Genomic DNA, 16,581 nt, shown 5'->3' with positions numbered 1-16,581 from the left:
AGTAAGTAGTAACAGTGAGTACAACTAACTAATTACAATATTCAATTACAATAATCAATCAGTTATCAGAACTTGGAAATAGAGTGTGTGTAGTGTGTACACAGACAGTGAGTGCACACACGCAGGAGCAGCTAGTAGCCTATGAACAGTGACAGTGAGTGTCCTAGTACAGTTACAGTATATAACTACAATACTAATACAATCAGTAGTAAAGGACAGCAGAAATACTGGTATAGAATAGAGAGAAATAAACAGAGGACAGGAGGACAGCTGCCCAGTGCCCACACAGGCAGGCCCTGAGGCCTAAAGCTGTAAGCCTGCAGCAGCTGGCCTGTCTCTATGTAACACAAAAGCTACTAACTAAAATACAATGTCTAACTAACTAACAACAATATAGGTGTGTATAGGAGGTGTATGTGAGCAAAAACGCTAGGTAAATGACCACAATAAAGCTCTTGCTAAGCCAAAGCACAAAGGAGCAACTCTCTCTCTATGCAAGTCTCAGGCAAGGACGGAGAAACGTAACATGGCGGCCGCTATTTATAGGGTAGGGGCTGGCCAGGGTCCCCCTCTGTGATTGGCTGCCGTCAGAGGGCCTGGGAGCCCTCTGATTGGCTCTAAGGACATCAATCTGGGCTATGACGCTATTCGAGCTCGGTACCGAGCTCGAATAGCGCCGTTTGCTCGAATAGCTCGAATAGTGAATGGGCTATTCGAGTGTACGCGAATAGCCCATTCGAATAGCTACAGCTATTCGGAGCTCGAATACCGAGCTCGAATAGCTGGAAAAGAGCTCGAATATTCGAGCTACTCGAATATTCGAGCTCTGCTGAGCACCACTGGTGAATGGTTCCTGAAGGGTGGTTTCTGTTAGCCTGGTTCTGTCTGTAGCAGTGCAGACAGTTATGTCAGTGCATGGTTCCTGAAGGGTGGTTACTATAAGCCTGGTTCTGTCTGTAGCAGTGCAGACAGTTATGTCAGTGAATGGTTCCTGAAGGGTGGTTACTGTAAGCCTGGTTCTGTCTGTAGCAGTGCAGACAGTTATGTCAGTGAATGGTTCCTGAAGGGTGGTTACTATAAGCCTGGTTCTGTCTGTAGCAGTGCAGACAGTTATGTCAGTGAATGGTTCCTGAAGGGTGGTTACTGTAAGCCTGGTTCTGTCTGTAGCAGTGCAGACAGTTATGTTAGTGAATGGTTCCTGAAGGGTGGTTACTATAAGCCTGGTTCTGTCTGTAGCTGTGCAGACAGTTATGTTAGTGAATGGTTCCTGAAGGGTGGTTACTGTAAGCCTGGTTCTGTCTGTAGCAGTGCAGACAGTTATGTCAGTGAATGGTTCCTGAAGGGTGGTTTGTGTAAGCCTGGTTCTGTCTGTAGAGTTCTTATTGAAGGTGAATAATCTGCAGTGTTAGATGTGGGACTCATTGGGCCTGATTCACAAAGCGGTGCTAACAGTTAGCACTCTGGTGAAAAGCCCTTTATCATGCCTAAACTTAGGTTTAGGCATGATAAGTTTAGGGGCTCGATTCACAAAGCGGTGCTAACCCAGTTAGAGACTTTAGGCATGATAACCATTGCACCATGCTGGTGAAAAGCCAGTTTAGGTGTGATAAGTTTAGGCATGATAAGTTTAGGTGTGATAAGTTTAGGCATGCTAAGTTTAGATAAGTTTAGATCGCTTGCAAAGTCCCGCACGCAAAGCAGCACCATTAAACTTTATACGAAGTGCATCAGACTTTGCTAGCGTAAAACTTTTGATCAGCTGTGCACTGCGGTGCTAACGCAGTTGGCGCTTAAACTTATCACGCCTAAACTTATCATGCCTAAAGTTATCATGCCTAAACTTATCACACCTAAACTTATCACACCTAAACTTATCATGCCTAAACTTATCACACCTAAACTTATCACACCTAGGGCTTGATTCACAAAGCGGTGATAACCCAGTTATCACGCCTAAAAGACTTTAGGCGTGATGACCTTTTCACCACTGAGTTATCACCGCTTTTTCCTGCTCTTCGCGCGAAGTTACCGCGCGTACGCGCGTGAGCGCGCGCGCAAAGTCCCATAGGGCTTAATGGGAGCTTCGCGCGAAGCGTCGGGTGCTGCGCGCGCACTTACGCGCGTACGCGCGTATGCGCGGTAACTTCGCGCGAGTTTCTTCTTATCATGCCTAAAGTGAGTTTAGGCGTGATAAGGGCCTTTTCACCAGCGTGCAAACACTTTGCACCGCTTTGTGAATCGAGCCCCTAAACTTATCGGGCCTGATTCACAAAGCGGTGCTAACAGTTAGCACCCTGGTGAAAAGCCCTTTATCATGCCTAAACTCAGTTTAGGCATGATAAGTTTAGGAGTGATAAGTTTAGGCGTGATAAGTTTAGGTGTGATAAGTTTAGGTGTGATAAGTTTAGGCATGATAAGTTTAGGTGTGATAAGTTTAGGTGTGATAAGTTTAAGCGACAACTGCGTTAGCACCACAGTCCACAGCTGATCAAAAGTTTTACGCTAGCAAAGACTGGTGCACTTCGTATAAAGTTTAATGGCGCTGCTTTGCGTGCGGGACTTTGCAAGTGATCTAAACTTATCTAAACTTAGCATGCCTAAACTTATCACACCTAAACTTATCATGCCTAAACTTATCACACCTAAACTGGCTTTTCACCAGCATGGTGCAATGGTTATCATGCCTAAAGTCTCTAACTGGGTTAGCACCGCTTTGTGAATCGAGCCCATCATGCCTAAACTGAGTTTAGGCATGATAAAGGGCTTTTCACCAGCGTGCTAACTGTTAGCACCGCTTTGTGAATCAGGCCCCAGGTGTGATAAGTTTAGGGGCTCGATTCACAAAGCGGTGATAACCCAGTTATCACGCCTAAAGTCTTTGACCTTTTCACCACTGAGTTATCACCGATTTTTCCTGCTCTTCGTGCGAAGTTACCGCGCGTACGCGCGTGAGAGCGCGCGCAAAGTCCCATAGGGCTTAATGGGAGCTTCGCGCGAAGCGTCGGGTGTTGCGCGCGCACTTACGCGCGTACGCGCGTACGCACGCGCGGCAACTTCGCGCGAGTTTCTACTTATCATGCCTAAAGTGACTTTAGGCGTGATAAGGGCCTTTTCACCACGGTGCTAACACTTTGCACCGCTTGGTGAATCGAGCCCTAGGTGTGATAAGTTTAGGTGTGATAAGTTTAGGTGTGATAAGTTTAGGTGTGATAAGTTTAGGCATGCTAAGTTTAAGCGCCAACTGTGTTAGCACCGCAGTGCACAGCTGATCAAAAGTTTTACTCTAGCAAAGACTGGTGCACTTTGCATAGAGTTTAATGGCGCTGCTTTGTGTGCGGGACTTTGCGTGCGATCTAAACTTATCTAAACTTAGCATGCCTAAACTTAGCACGCCTAAACTTATCACACCTAAACTTATCACGCCTAAACTGGCTTTTCACCAGCGTGGTGAAATGGTTATCATGCCTAAAGTCTCTAACTGGGTTAGCACCGCTTTGTGAATCGAGCCCATTGACTGGTTGCAATGCTCTCCTATGAGAAGAAACGTTTGTTGACGTAGCGCGGTTTGTCACCTGGGTGTTTACTCACCTTCTATGCAGTTGCGAGAGGTATTTGTATTCCAGTCAAAAGGATATGCATCTATAACAGATATGTTCAGACAGGCATCCACGTGTTCTCGTGTGGATTTTATGACATCTGAAAAGCCAACTTTCCGAACAATTCTTTCCCGTTCACATTCGCAGTCTTCCATCATGCAGACCGTGGCCGGATAATCAACCACCCCACAAACTAACTGCAAACAGAGAGGTGACCATCAGAAAAACACACATTTACAAATTCATAGCTTGCTGGCAACATAACATGTGACTAAAGCAGTTCTTATATTATTCATGCTTCACTACCGTACTGTCTGGCCTGTCTGGCATCTGAACTCCTCCCCCATTCCCCCAACATCCTAGTCAGGCAATATTCAAGAAGATGGGATGGGCATAGATTAACTGACTCAATTTCCCACCTCTTTCTACTACGTAAACTCTTTGTGGCCAGCACCGCAAGGCACAGTTATACAGAATCTTCTCTTTTTTGCTCATTGTAGAATACAGCAATAAACTCTTTTCACAACGTCATGGATGAAAAGAAATCTCAAATGCTGAATTTAGGCATGGAGGAGAAAGAAAAGGAGAGAAACAGGGATAGACCTTACTGAGGTACAAGTGTGATATATATGTGTGTGCGGCTGGTCAGTCAGATGCAGCCTGTCTTGGGAATTGCTGCCACCTCCCCCTGCTGTATAGAAGTGTGATATATATGTGTGTGCTGCTGGTCAGTCAGATGCAGCCTGTCTTGGGAAGCGCTGCCACCTCTCCTGCTGTATAGAAGTGTGATATATATGTGTGTGCTGCTGGACAGTCAGATGCAGCCTGTCTTGGGAAGTGCTGCCACCTCCTCCTGCTGTATAGTGGTGTGATATATATGTGTGTGCTGCTGGTCAGATGCAGCCTGTCTTGGGAAGTGCTGCCACCTCCCCCTGCTGTATAGAAGTGTGATATATATGTGTGTGCTGCTGGTCAGTCAGATGCAGCCTGTCTTGGGAAGCGCTGCCACCTCCCCCTGCTGTATAGAAGTGTGATATATATGTGTGTGCTGCTGGTCAGATGCAACCTGTCTTGGGAAGCGCTGCCACCTCCCCCTGCTGTATAGAAGTGTGATATATATGTGTGTGCTGCTGGACAGATGCAGCCTGTCTTGGGAAGTGCTGCCACCTCCTCCTGCTGTATAGAAGTGTGATATATATGTGTGTGCTGCTGGTCAGATGCAGCCTGTCTTGGGAAGCGCTGCCACCTCCCCCTGCTGTATAGAAGTGTGATATATATGTGTGTGCGGCTGGTCAGTCAGATGCAGCCTGTCTTGGGAAGCGCTGCCACCTCCTCCTGCTGTATAGAAGTGTGATATATATGTGTGTGCGGCTGGTCAGTCAGATGCAGCCTGTCTTGGGAAGTGCTGCCACCTCCCCCTGCTGTATAGAAGTGTGATATATATGTGTGTGCGGCTGGTCAGTCAGATGCAGCCTGTCTTGGGAAGTGCTGCCACCTCCCCCTGCTGTATAGAAGTGTGATATATATGTGTGTGCTGCTGGTCAGTCAGATGCAGCCTGTCTTGGGAAGCGCTGCCACCTCCCCCTGCTGTATAGAAGTGTGATATATATGTGTGTGCTGCTGGTCAGTCAGATGCAGCCTGTCTTGGGAAGCACTGCCACCTCCCCCTGCTGTATAGAAGTGTGATATATATGTGTGTGCTGCTGGACAATCAGATGCAGCCTGTCTTGGGAAGTGCTGCCACCTCCCCCTGCTGTATAGAAGTGTGATATATATGTGTGTGCGGCTGGTCAGTCAGATGCAGCCTGTCTTGGGAAGCACTGCCACCTCCCCCTGCTGTATAGAAGTGTGATATATATGTGTGTGCTGCTGGTCAGTCAGATGCAGCCTGTCTTGGGAAGTGCTGCCACCTCCTCCTGCTGTATAGAAGTGTGATATATATGTGTGTGCTGCTGGTCAGATGCAGCCTGTCTTGGGAAGAGCTGCCACCTCCTCCTGCTGTATAGAAGTGTGATATATATGTGTGTGCTGCTAGTCAGATGCAGCCTGTCTTGGGAAGCGCTGCCACCTCCCCCTGCTGTATAGAAGTGTGATATATATGTGTGTGCTGCTGGTCAGTCAGATGCAGCCTGTCTTGGGAAGCGCTGCCACCTCCCCCTGCTGTATAGAAGTGTGATATATATGTGTGTGCTGCTGGTCAGTCAGATGCAGCCTGTCTTGGGAAGCGCTGCCACCTCCCCCTGCTGTATAGAAGTGTGATATATATGTGTGTGCTGCTGGTCAGTCAGATGCAGCCTGTCTTGGGAAGCACTGCCACCTCCCCCTGCTGTATAGAAGTGTGATATATATGTGTGTGCTGCTGGTCAGTCAGATGCAGCCTGTCTTGGGAAGCGCTGCCACCTCCCCCTGCTGTATAGAAGTGTGATATATATGTGTGTGCTGCTGGTCAGATGCAGCCTGTCTTGGGAAGCGCTGCCACCTCCCCCTGCTGTATAGAAGTGTGATATATATGTGTGTGCTGCTGGTCAGTCAGATGCAGCCTGTCTTGGGAAGCGCTGCCACCTCCTCCTGCTGTATAGAAGTGTGATATATATGTGTGTGCTGCTGGTCAGTCAGATGCAGCCGGTCTTGGGAAGTGCTGCCACCTCCCCCTGCTGTATAGAAGTGTGATATATATGTGTGTGCTGCTGGTCAGATGCAGCCTGTCTTGGGAAGTGCTGCCACCTCTCCCTGCTGTATAGAAGTGTTATATATATGTGTGTGCTGCTGGCCAGTCAGATGCAGCCTGTCTTGGGAAGTGCTGCCACCTCCCCCTGCTGTATAGAAGTGTGATATATATGTGTGTGCTGCTGGTCAGTCAGATGCAGCCTGTCTTGGGAAGCGCTGCCACCTCCCCCTGCTGTATAGAAGTGTGATATATATGTGTGTGCTGCTGGTCAGTCAGATGCAGCCTGTCTTGGGAAGCGCTGCCACCTCCCCCTGCTGTATAGAAGTGTGATATATATGTGTGTGCTGCTGGACAATCAGATGCAGCCTGTCATGGGAAGTGCTGTCACCTCCCCCTGCTGTATAGAAGTGTGATATATGTGTGTGTGCGGCTGGTCAGTCAGATGCAGCCTGTCTTGGGAAGCGCTGCCACCTCTCCCTGCTGTATAGAAGTGTGATATATATGTGTGTGCTGCTGGCCAGTCAGATGCAGCCTGTCTTGGGAAGCGCTGCCACCTCTCCCTGCTGTATAGTAGTGTGATATATATGTGTGTGCTGCTGGTCAGATGCAGCCTGTCTTGGGAAGTGCTGCCACCTCCCCCTGCTGTATAGATGTGTGATATATATGTGTGTGCTGCTGGACAATCAGATGCAGCCTGTCATGGGAAGTGCTGTCACCTCCCCCTGCTGTATAGAAGTGTGATATATGTGTGTGTGCGGCTGGTCAGTCAGATGCAGCCTGTCTTGGGAAGCGCTGCCACCTCTCCCTGCTGTATAGAAGTGTGATATATATGTGTGTGCTGCTGGTCAGTCAGATGCAGCCTGTCTTGGGAAGTGCTGCCACCTCTCCCTGCTTTATAGAAGTGTGATATATATGTGTGTGCTGCTGGTCAGTCAGATGCAGCCTGTCTTGGGAAGCGCTGCCACCTCCCCCTGCTGTATAGAAGTGTGATATATATGTGTGTGCTGCTGGTCAGATGCAGCCTGTCTTGGGAAGCGCTGCCACCTCTCCCTGCTGTATAGAAGTGTGATATATATGTGTGTGCTGCTGGTCAGTCAGATGCAGCCTGTCTTGGGAAGCGCTGCCACCTCCCCCTGCTGTATAGAAGTGTGATATATATGTGTGTGCTGCTGGTCAGATGCAGCCTGTCTTGGGAAGTGCTGCCACCTCCCCTGCTGTATAGAAGTGTGATATATATGTGTGTGCTGCTGGTCAGATGCAGCCTGTCTTGGGAAGTGCTGCCACCTCTCCCTGCTTTATAGAAGTGTGATATATATGTGTGTGCTGCTGGTCAGATGCAGCCTGTCTTGGGAAGCGCTGCCACCTCTCCCTGCTGTATAGAAGTGTGATATATATGTGTGTGCTGCTGGTCAGTCAGATGCAGCCTGTCTTGGGAAGCGCTGCCACCTCCCCCTGCTGTATAGAAGTGTGATATATATGTGTGTGCTGCTGGTCAGATGCAGCCTGTCTTGGGAAGTGCTGCCACCTCCCCTGCTGTATAGAAGTGTGATATATATGTGTGTGCTGCTGGTCAGATGCAGCCTGTCTTGGGAAGTGCTGCCACCTCCCCCTGCTGTATAGAAGTGTGATATATATGTGTGTGCTGCTGGTCAGTCAGATGCAGCCTGTCTTGGGAAGTGCTGCCCCCTCCCTGCTGTATAGAAGTGTGATATATATGTGTGTGCTGCTGGACAGTCAGATGCAGCCTGTCTTGGGAAGTGCTGCCACCTCCCCCTGCTGTATAGAAGTGTGATATATATGTGTGTGCTGCTGGTCAGATGCAGCCTGTCTTGGGAAGTGCTGCCACCTCCCCCTGCTGTATAGAAGTGTGATATATATGTGTGTGCTGCTGGTCAGATGCAGCTTGTCTTGGGAAGTGCTTCCACCTCTCCCTGCTGTATACAAGTGTGATATATATGTGTGTGTGCTGCTTGTCAGATGCAGCCTGTCTTGGGAAGTGCTGCCACCTCCCCCTGCTGTATAGAAGTGTGATATATATGTGTGTGCTGCTGGTCAGATGCAGCCTGTCTTGGGAAGTGCTGCCACCTCCCCCTGCTGTATAGAAGTGTGATATATATGTGTGTGCTGCTGGTCAGTCAGATGCAGCCTGTCTTGGAAAGCGCTGCCACCTCCTCCTGCTGTATAGAAGTGTGATATATATATGTGTGCTGCTGGTCAGTCAGATGCAGCCTGTCTTGGGAAGTGCTGCCACCTCTCCCTGCTGTCTACAAGTGTGATATATATGTGTGTGCTGCTGGTCAGTCAGATGCAGCCTGTCTTGGGAAGTGCTGCCACCTCCTCCTGCTGTATAGAAGTGTGATAGATATGTGTGTGCTGCTGGACAATCAGATGCAGCCTGTCTTGGGAAGCGCTGCCACCTCCTCCTGCTGTATAGAAGTGTGATATATATGTGTGTGCTGCTGGTCAGTCAGATGCAGCCTGTCTTGGGAAGTGCTGCCACCTCCCCCTGCTGTACAGAAGTGTGATATATATATATGTGTGCTGCTGGTCAGTCAGATGCAGCCAGTCTTAGGAAGTGCTGCCACCTCCCCCTGCTGTATAGAAGTGTGATATATATATATGTGTGCTGCTGGTCAGTCAGATGCAGCCTGTCTTGGGAAGTGCTGCCACCTCCCCCTGCTGTATAGAAGTGTGATATATATGTGTGTGCTGCTGGTCAGTCAGATGCAGCCTGTCTTGGGAAGTGCTGCCACCTCCCCCTGCTGTATAGAAGTGTGATATATATGTGTGTGCTGCTGGTCAGATGCAGCCTGTCTTGGGAAGTGCTGCCACCTCCCCCTGCTGTACAGAAGTGTGATATATATATATGTGTGCTGCTGGTCAGTCAGATGCAGCCGGTCTTAGGAAGTGCTGCCACCTCCCCCTGCTGTATAGAAGTGTGATATATATGTGTGCTGCTGGACAATCAGATGCAGCCTGTATTGGGAAGTGCTGCCACCTTCCCCTGCTGTATGGAAGTGTGATATATATGTGTGTGCTGCTGGTCAGTCAGATGCAGCCTGTCTTAGGAAGTGCTGCCACCTCTCCCTGCTGTATAGAAGTGTAATATATATGTGTGTGCTGCTGGTCAGATGCAGCCTGTCTTGGGAAGCACTGCCACCTCCCCCTGCTGTATAGAAGTGTGATATATATATGTGTGCTGCTGGTCAGTCAGATGCAGCCTGTCTTGGGAAGTGCTGCCACCTCCCCTGCTGTATAGAAGTGTGATATATATGTGTGTGTGCTGCTGGTCAGTCAGATGCAGCCTGTCTTGGGAAGTGCTGCCACCTCCCCCTGCTGTATAGAAGTGTGATATATATGTGTGTGCTGCTGGTCAGTCAGATGCAGTCTGTCTTGGGAAGCGCTGCCACCTCCCCCTGCTGTATAGAAGTGTGATATATATGTGTGTGCTGCTGGACAATCAGATGCAGCCTGTCTTGGGAAGTGCTGCCACCTCCCCCTGCTGTATAGAAGTGTGATATATATGTGTGTGCTGCTGGTCAGTCAGATGCAGCCTGTCTTGGGAAGCGCTGCCACCTCCCCCTGCTGTATAGAAGTGTGATATATATGTGTGTGCTGCTGGTCAGATGCAGCCTGTCTTGGGAAGTGCTGCCACCTCCCCCTGCTGTATAGAAGTGTGATATATATGTGTGTGCTGCTGGTCAGATGCAGCCTGTCTTGGGAAGCACTGCCACCTCTCCCTGCTGTATAGAAGTGTGATATATATGTGTGTGCTGCTGGTCAGTCAGATGCAGCCTGTCTTGGGAAGCGCTGCCACCTCCCCCTGCTGTATAGAAGTGTGCTATATATGTGTGTGCTGCTGGTCAGTCAGATGCAGCCTGTCTTGGGAAGCGCTGCCACCTCCCCCTGCTGTATAGAAGTGTGATATATATGTGTGTGCTGCTGGTCAGTCAGATGCAGCCTGTCTTGGGAAGCGCTGCCACCTCCCCCTGCTGTATAGAAGTGTGATATATATGTGTGTGCTGCTGGTCAGTCAGATGCAGCCTGTCTTGGGAAGCGCTGCCACCTCCCCCTGCTGTATAGAAGTGTGATATATATGTGTGTGCTGCTGGTCAGTCAGATGCAGCCTGTCTTGGGAAGCGCTGCCACCTCCCCCTGCTGTATAGAAGTGTGATATATATGTGTGTGCTGCTGGTCAGATGCAGCCTGTCTTGGGAAGCGCTGCCACCTCCCCCTGCTGTATAGAAGTGTGATATATATGTGTGTGCTGCTGGTCAGTCAGATGCAGCCTGTCTTGGGAAGCGCTGCCACCTCCTCCTGCTGTATAGAAGTGTGATATATATGTGTGTGCTGCTGGTCAGTCAGATGCAGCCTGTCTTGGGAAGTGCTGCCACCTCCCCATGCTGTATAGAAGTGTGATATATATATGTGTGTGCTGCTGGTCAGATGCAGCCTGTCTTGGGAAGTGCTGCCACCTCTCCCTGCTGTATAGAAGTGTTATATATATGTGTGTGCTGCTGGCCAGTCAGATGCAGCCTGTCTTGGGAAGTGCTGCCACCTCCCCCTGCTGTATAGAAGTGTGATATATATGTGTGTGCTGCTGGTCAGTCAGATGCAGCCTGTCTTGGGAAGCGCTGCCACCTCCCCCTGCTGTATAGAAGTGTGATATATATGTGTGTGCTGCTGGTCAGTCAGATGCAGCCTGTCTTGGGAAGCGCTGCCACCTCCCCCTGCTGTATAGAAGTGTGATATATATGTGTGTGCTGCTGGACAATCAGATGCAGCCTGTCATGGGAAGTGCTGTCACCTCCCCCTGCTGTATAGAAGTGTGATATATGTGTGTGTGCTGCTGGTCAGTCAGATGCAGCCTGTCTTGGGAAGCGCTGCCACCTCTCCCTGCTGTATAGAAGTGTGATATATATGTGTGTGCTGCTGGCCAGTCAGATGCAGCCTGTCTTGGGAAGCGCTGCCACCTCTCCCTGCTGTATAGAAGTGTGATATATATGTGTGTGCTGCTGGTCAGTCAGATGCAGCCTGTCTTGGGAAGCGCTGCCACCTCCCCCTGCTGTATAGAAGTGTGATATATATGTGTGTGCTGCTGGTCAGATGCAGCCTGTCTTGGGAAGTGCTGCCACCTCCCCTGCTGTATAGAAGTGTGATATATATGTGTGTGCTGCTGGTCAGATGCAGCCTGTCTTGGGAAGTGCTGCCACCTCTCCCTGCTTTATAGAAGTGTGATATATATGTGTGTGCTGCTGGTCAGATGCAGCCTGTCTTGGGAAGCGCTGCCACCTCTCCCTGCTGTATAGAAGTGTGATATATATGTGTGTGCTGCTGGTCAGTCAGATGCAGCCTGTCTTGGGAAGCGCTGCCACCTCCCCCTGCTGTATAGAAGTGTGATATATATGTGTGTGCTGCTGGTCAGATGCAGCCTGTCTTGGGAAGTGCTGCCACCTCCCCCTGCTGTATAGAAGTGTGATATATATGTGTGTGCTGCTGGTCAGATGCAGCCTGTCTTGGGAAGTGCTGCCACCTCCCCCTGCTGTATAGAAGTGTGATATATATGTGTGTGCTGCTGGTCAGTCAGATGCAGCCTGTCTTGGGAAGTGCTGCCCCCTCCCTGCTGTATAGAAGTGTGATATATATGTGTGTGCTGCTGGACAGTCAGATGCAGTCTGTCTTGGGAAGCGCTGCCACCTCCCCCTGCTGTATAGAAGTGTGATATATATGTGTGTGCTGCTGGACAATCAGATGCAGCCTGTCTTGGGAAGTGCTGCCACCTCCCCCTGCTGTATAGAAGTGTGATATATATGTGTGTGCTGCTGGTCAGTCAGATGCAGCCTGTCTTGGGAAGCGCTGCCACCTCCCCCTGCTGTATAGAAGTGTGATATATATGTGTGTGCTGCTGGTCAGATGCAGCCTGTCTTGGGAAGTGCTGCCATCTCCCCCTGCTGTATACAAGTGTGATATATATGTGTGTGCTGCTGGTCAGTCAGATGCAGCCTGTCTTGGGAAGCGCTGCCACCTCCCCCTGCTGTATAGAAGTGTGCTATATATGTGTGTGCTGCTGGTCAGTCAGATGCAGCCTGTCTTGGGAAGTGCTGCCACCTCCCCCTGCTGTATAGAAGTGTGATATATATGTGTGTGCTGCTGGTCAGATGCAGCCTGTCTTGGGAAGTGCTGCCATCTCCCCCTGCTGTATACAAGTGTGATATATATGTGTGGGCTGCTGGTCAGTCAGATGCAGCCTGTCTTGGGAAGCGCTGCCACCTCTCCCTGCTGTATAGAAGTGTGATATATATGTGTGTGCTGCTGGTCAGATGCAGCCTGTCTTGGGAAGTGCTGCCACCTCCCCCTGCTGTATAGAAGTGTGATATATATGTGTGTGCTGCTGGTCAGATGCAGCCTGTCTTGGGAAGTGCTGCCACCTCCCCCTGCTGTATAGAAGTGTGATATATGTGTGTGTGCTGCTGGTCAGTCAGATGCAGCCTGTCTTGGGAAGAGCTGCCACCTCCTCCTGCTGTATAGAAGTGTGATATATATGTGTGTGCTGCTGGTCAGATGCAGCCTGTCTTGGGAAGTGCTGCCACCTCCCCCTGCTGTATAGAAGTGTGATATATATATGTGTGCTGCTGGTCAGTCAGATGCAGCCTGTCTTGGGAAGCGCTGCCACCTCCCCCTGCTGTATAGAAGTGTGATATATATGTGTGTGCTGCTGGTCAGATGCAGCCTGTCTTGGGAAGTGCTGCCACCTCCCCCTGCTGTATAGAAGTGTGATATATATATGTGTGCTGCTGGTCAGTCAGATGCAGCCTGTCTTGGGAAGTGCTGCCACCTCTCCCTGCTGTATAGAAGTGTGATATATATGTGTGTGCTGCTGGTCAGATGCAGCCTGTCTTGGGAAGTGCTGCCACCTCTCCCTGCTGTATAGAAGTGTGATATATATGTGTGTGCTGCTGGTCAGTCAGATGCAGCCTGTCTTGGGAAGTGCTGCCACCTCCCCCTGCTGTATAGAAGTGTGATATATATGTGTGTGCTGCTGGTCAGATGCAGCCTGTCTTGGGAAGTGCTGCCACCTCCCCCTGCTGTATAGAAGTGTGATATATATGTGTGTGCTGCTGGTCAGATGCAGCCTGTCTTGGGAAGTGCTGCCACCTCCCCCTGCTGTATAGAAGTGTGATATATATGTGTGTGCTGCTGGTCAGTCAGATGCAGCCTGTCTTGGAAAGCGCTGCCACCTCCTCCTGCTGTATAGAAGTGTGATATATATATGTGTGCTGCTGGTCAGTCAGATGCAGCCTGTCTTGGGAAGTGCTGCCACCTCTCCCTGCTGTCTACAAGTGTGATATATATGTGTGTGCTGCTGGTCAGTCAGATGCAGCCTGTCTTGGGAAGTGCTGCCACCTCCTCCTGCTGTATAGAAGTGTGATAGATATGTGTGTGCTGCTGGACAATCAGATGCAGCCTGTCTTGGGAAGCGCTGCCACCTCCTCCTGCTGTATAGAAGTGTGATATATATGTGTGTGCTGCTGGTCAGTCAGATGCAGCCTGTCTTGGGAAGTGCTGCCACCTCCCCCTGCTGTACAGAAGTGTGATATATATATATGTGTGCTGCTGGTCAGTCAGATGCAGCCGGTCTTAGGAAGTGCTGCCACCTCCCCCTGCTGTATAGAAGTGTGATATATATATATGTGTGCTGCTGGTCAGTCAGATGCAGCCTGTCTTGGGAAGTGCTGCCACCTCCCCCTGCTGTATAGAAGTGTGATATATATGTGTGTGCTGCTGGTCAGTCAGATGCAGCCTGTCTTGGGAAGTGCTGCCACCTCCCCCTGCTGTATAGAAGTGTGATATATATGTGTGTGCTGCTGGTCAGATGCAGCCTGTCTTGGGAAGTGCTGCCACCTCCCCCTGCTGTACAGAAGTGTGATATATATATATGTGTGCTGCTGGTCAGTCAGATGCAGCCGGTCTTAGGAAGTGCTGCCACCTCCCCCTGCTGTATAGAAGTGTGATATATATGTGTGCTGCTGGACAATCAGATGCAGCCTGTATTGGGAAGTGCTGCCACCTTCCCCTGCTGTATGGAAGTGTGATATATATGTGTGTGCTGCTGGTCAGTCAGATGCAGCCTGTCTTAGGAAGTGCTGCCACCTCTCCCTGCTGTATAGAAGTGTAATATATATGTGTGTGCTGCTGGTCAGATGCAGCCTGTCTTGGGAAGCACTGCCACCTCCCCCTGCTGTATAGAAGTGTGATATATATATGTGTGCTGCTGGTCAGTCAGATGCAGCCTGTCTTGGGAAGTGCTGCCACCTCCCCCTGCTGTATAGAGGTGTGATATATATATGTGTGCTGCTGGTCAGTCAGATGCAGCCTGTCTTGGGAAGTGCTGCCACCTCCCCTGCTGTATAGAAGTGTGATATATATGTGTGTGCTGCTGGTCAGTCAGATGCAGTCTGTCTTGGGAAGCGCTGCCACCTCCCCCTGCTGTATAGAAGTGTGATATATATGTGTGTGCTGCTGGACAATCAGATGCAGCCTGTCTTGGGAAGCGCTGCCACCTCTCCCTGCTGTATAGAAGTGTGATATATATGTGTGTGCTGCTGGTCAGATGCAGCCTGTCTTGGGAAGTGCTGCCACCTCCCCCTGCTGTATAGAAGTGTGATATATATGTGTGTGCTGCTGGTCAGATGCAGCCTGTCTTGGGAAGTGCTGCCACCTCCCCCTGCTGTATACAAGTGTGATATATATGTGTGTGCTGCTGGTCAGTCAGATGCAGCCTGTCTTGGGAAGCGCTGCCACCTCCCCCTGCTGTATAGAAGTGTGATATATATGTGTGTGCTGCTGGTCAGATGCAGCCTGTCTTGGGAAGTGCTGCCATCTCCCCCTGCTGTATACAAGTGTGATATATATGTGTGTGCTGCTGGTCAGTCAGATGCAGCCTGTCTTGGGAAGCGCTGCCACCTCCCCCTGCTGTATAGAAGTGTGCTATATATGTGTGTGCTGCTGGTCAGTCAGATGCAGCCTGTCTTGGGAAGTGCTGCCACCTCCCCCTGCTGTATAGAAGTGTGATATATATGTGTGTGCTGCTGGTCAGATGCAGCCTGTCTTGGGAAGTGCTGCCATCTCCCCCTGCTGTATACAAGTGTGATATATATGTGTGGGCTGCTGGTCAGTCAGATGCAGCCTGTCTTGGGAAGCGCTGCCACCTCTCCCTGCTGTATAGAAGTGTGATATATATGTGTGTGCTGCTGGTCAGATGCAGCCTGTCTTGGGAAGTGCTGCCACCTCCCCCTGCTGTATAGAAGTGTGATATATATGTGTGTGCTGCTGGTCAGATGCAGCCTGTCTTGGGAAGTGCTGCCACCTCCCCCTGCTGTATAGAAGTGTGATATATGTGTGTGTGCTGCTGGTCAGTCAGATGCAGCCTGTCTTGGGAAGAGCTGCCACCTCCTCCTGCTGTATAGAAGTGTGATATATATGTGTGTGCTGCTGGTCAGATGCAGCCTGTCTTGGGAAGTGCTGCCACCTCCCCCTGCTGTATAGAAGTGTGATATATATATGTGTGCTGCTGGTCAGTCAGATGCAGCCTGTCTTGGGAAGCGCTGCCACCTCCCCCTGCTGTATAGAAGTGTGATATATATGTGTGTGCTGCTGGTCAGATGCAGCCTGTCTTGGGAAGTGCTGCCACCTCCCCCTGCTGTATAGAAGTGTGATATATATATGTGTGCTGCTGGTCAGTCAGATGCAGCCTGTCTTGGGAAGTGCTGCCACCTCTCCCTGCTGTATAGAAGTGTGATATATATGTGTGTGCTGCTGGTCAGATGCAGCCTGTCTTGGGAAGTGCTGCCACCTCTCCCTGCTGTATAGAAGTGTGATATATATGTGTGTGCTGCTGGTCAGTCAGATGCAGCCTGTCTTGGGAAGTGCTGCCACCTCCCCCTGCTGTATAGAAGTGTGATATATATGTGTGTGCTGCTGGTCAGTCAGATGCAGCCTGTCTTGGGAAGTGCTGCCACCTCCCCCTGCTGTATAGAAGTGTGATATATATGTGTGTGCTGCTGGTCAGTCAGATGCAGCCTGTCTTGGGAAGTGCTGCCACCTCCCCTGCTGTATAGAAGTGTGATATATATGTGTGTGCTGCTGGTCAGATGCAGCCTGTCTTGGGAAGTGCTGCCACCTCCCCCTGCTGTATAGAAGTGTGATATATATGTGTGTGCTGCTGGTCAGTCAGATGCAGCCTGTCTTGGGAAGTGCTGCCCCCTCCCTGCTGTATAGAAGTGTGATATATATGTGTGTGCTGCTGGACAGTCAGAT

At 50.1% G+C, this 16,581-nt stretch overlaps 1 long non-coding RNA gene across 1 annotated transcript in view; it reads right to left on the bottom strand.

Moving 5' to 3' along the window:
- The window catches only part of LOC137542179 (uncharacterized), a 101,902-nt gene extending 98,242 nt beyond the window's left edge, over nucleotides 1-3,660 (bottom strand). The window contains exon 1 of the long non-coding RNA XR_011025367.1: nucleotides 3,589-3,660. This is a non-coding gene — a long non-coding RNA (uncharacterized lncRNA). The remainder of the gene's footprint in view (nucleotides 1-3,588) is intronic.
- Nucleotides 3,661-16,581: the final 12,921 nt, after the last annotated feature.

This window comes from Hyperolius riggenbachi, chromosome 2, assembly GCF_040937935.1.
Source record: "Hyperolius riggenbachi isolate aHypRig1 chromosome 2, aHypRig1.pri, whole genome shotgun sequence".
Taxonomy (NCBI): Eukaryota; Metazoa; Chordata; class Amphibia; order Anura; family Hyperoliidae; genus Hyperolius; species Hyperolius riggenbachi.
This window is presented reverse-complemented; position numbering and strand designations above follow the sequence as displayed.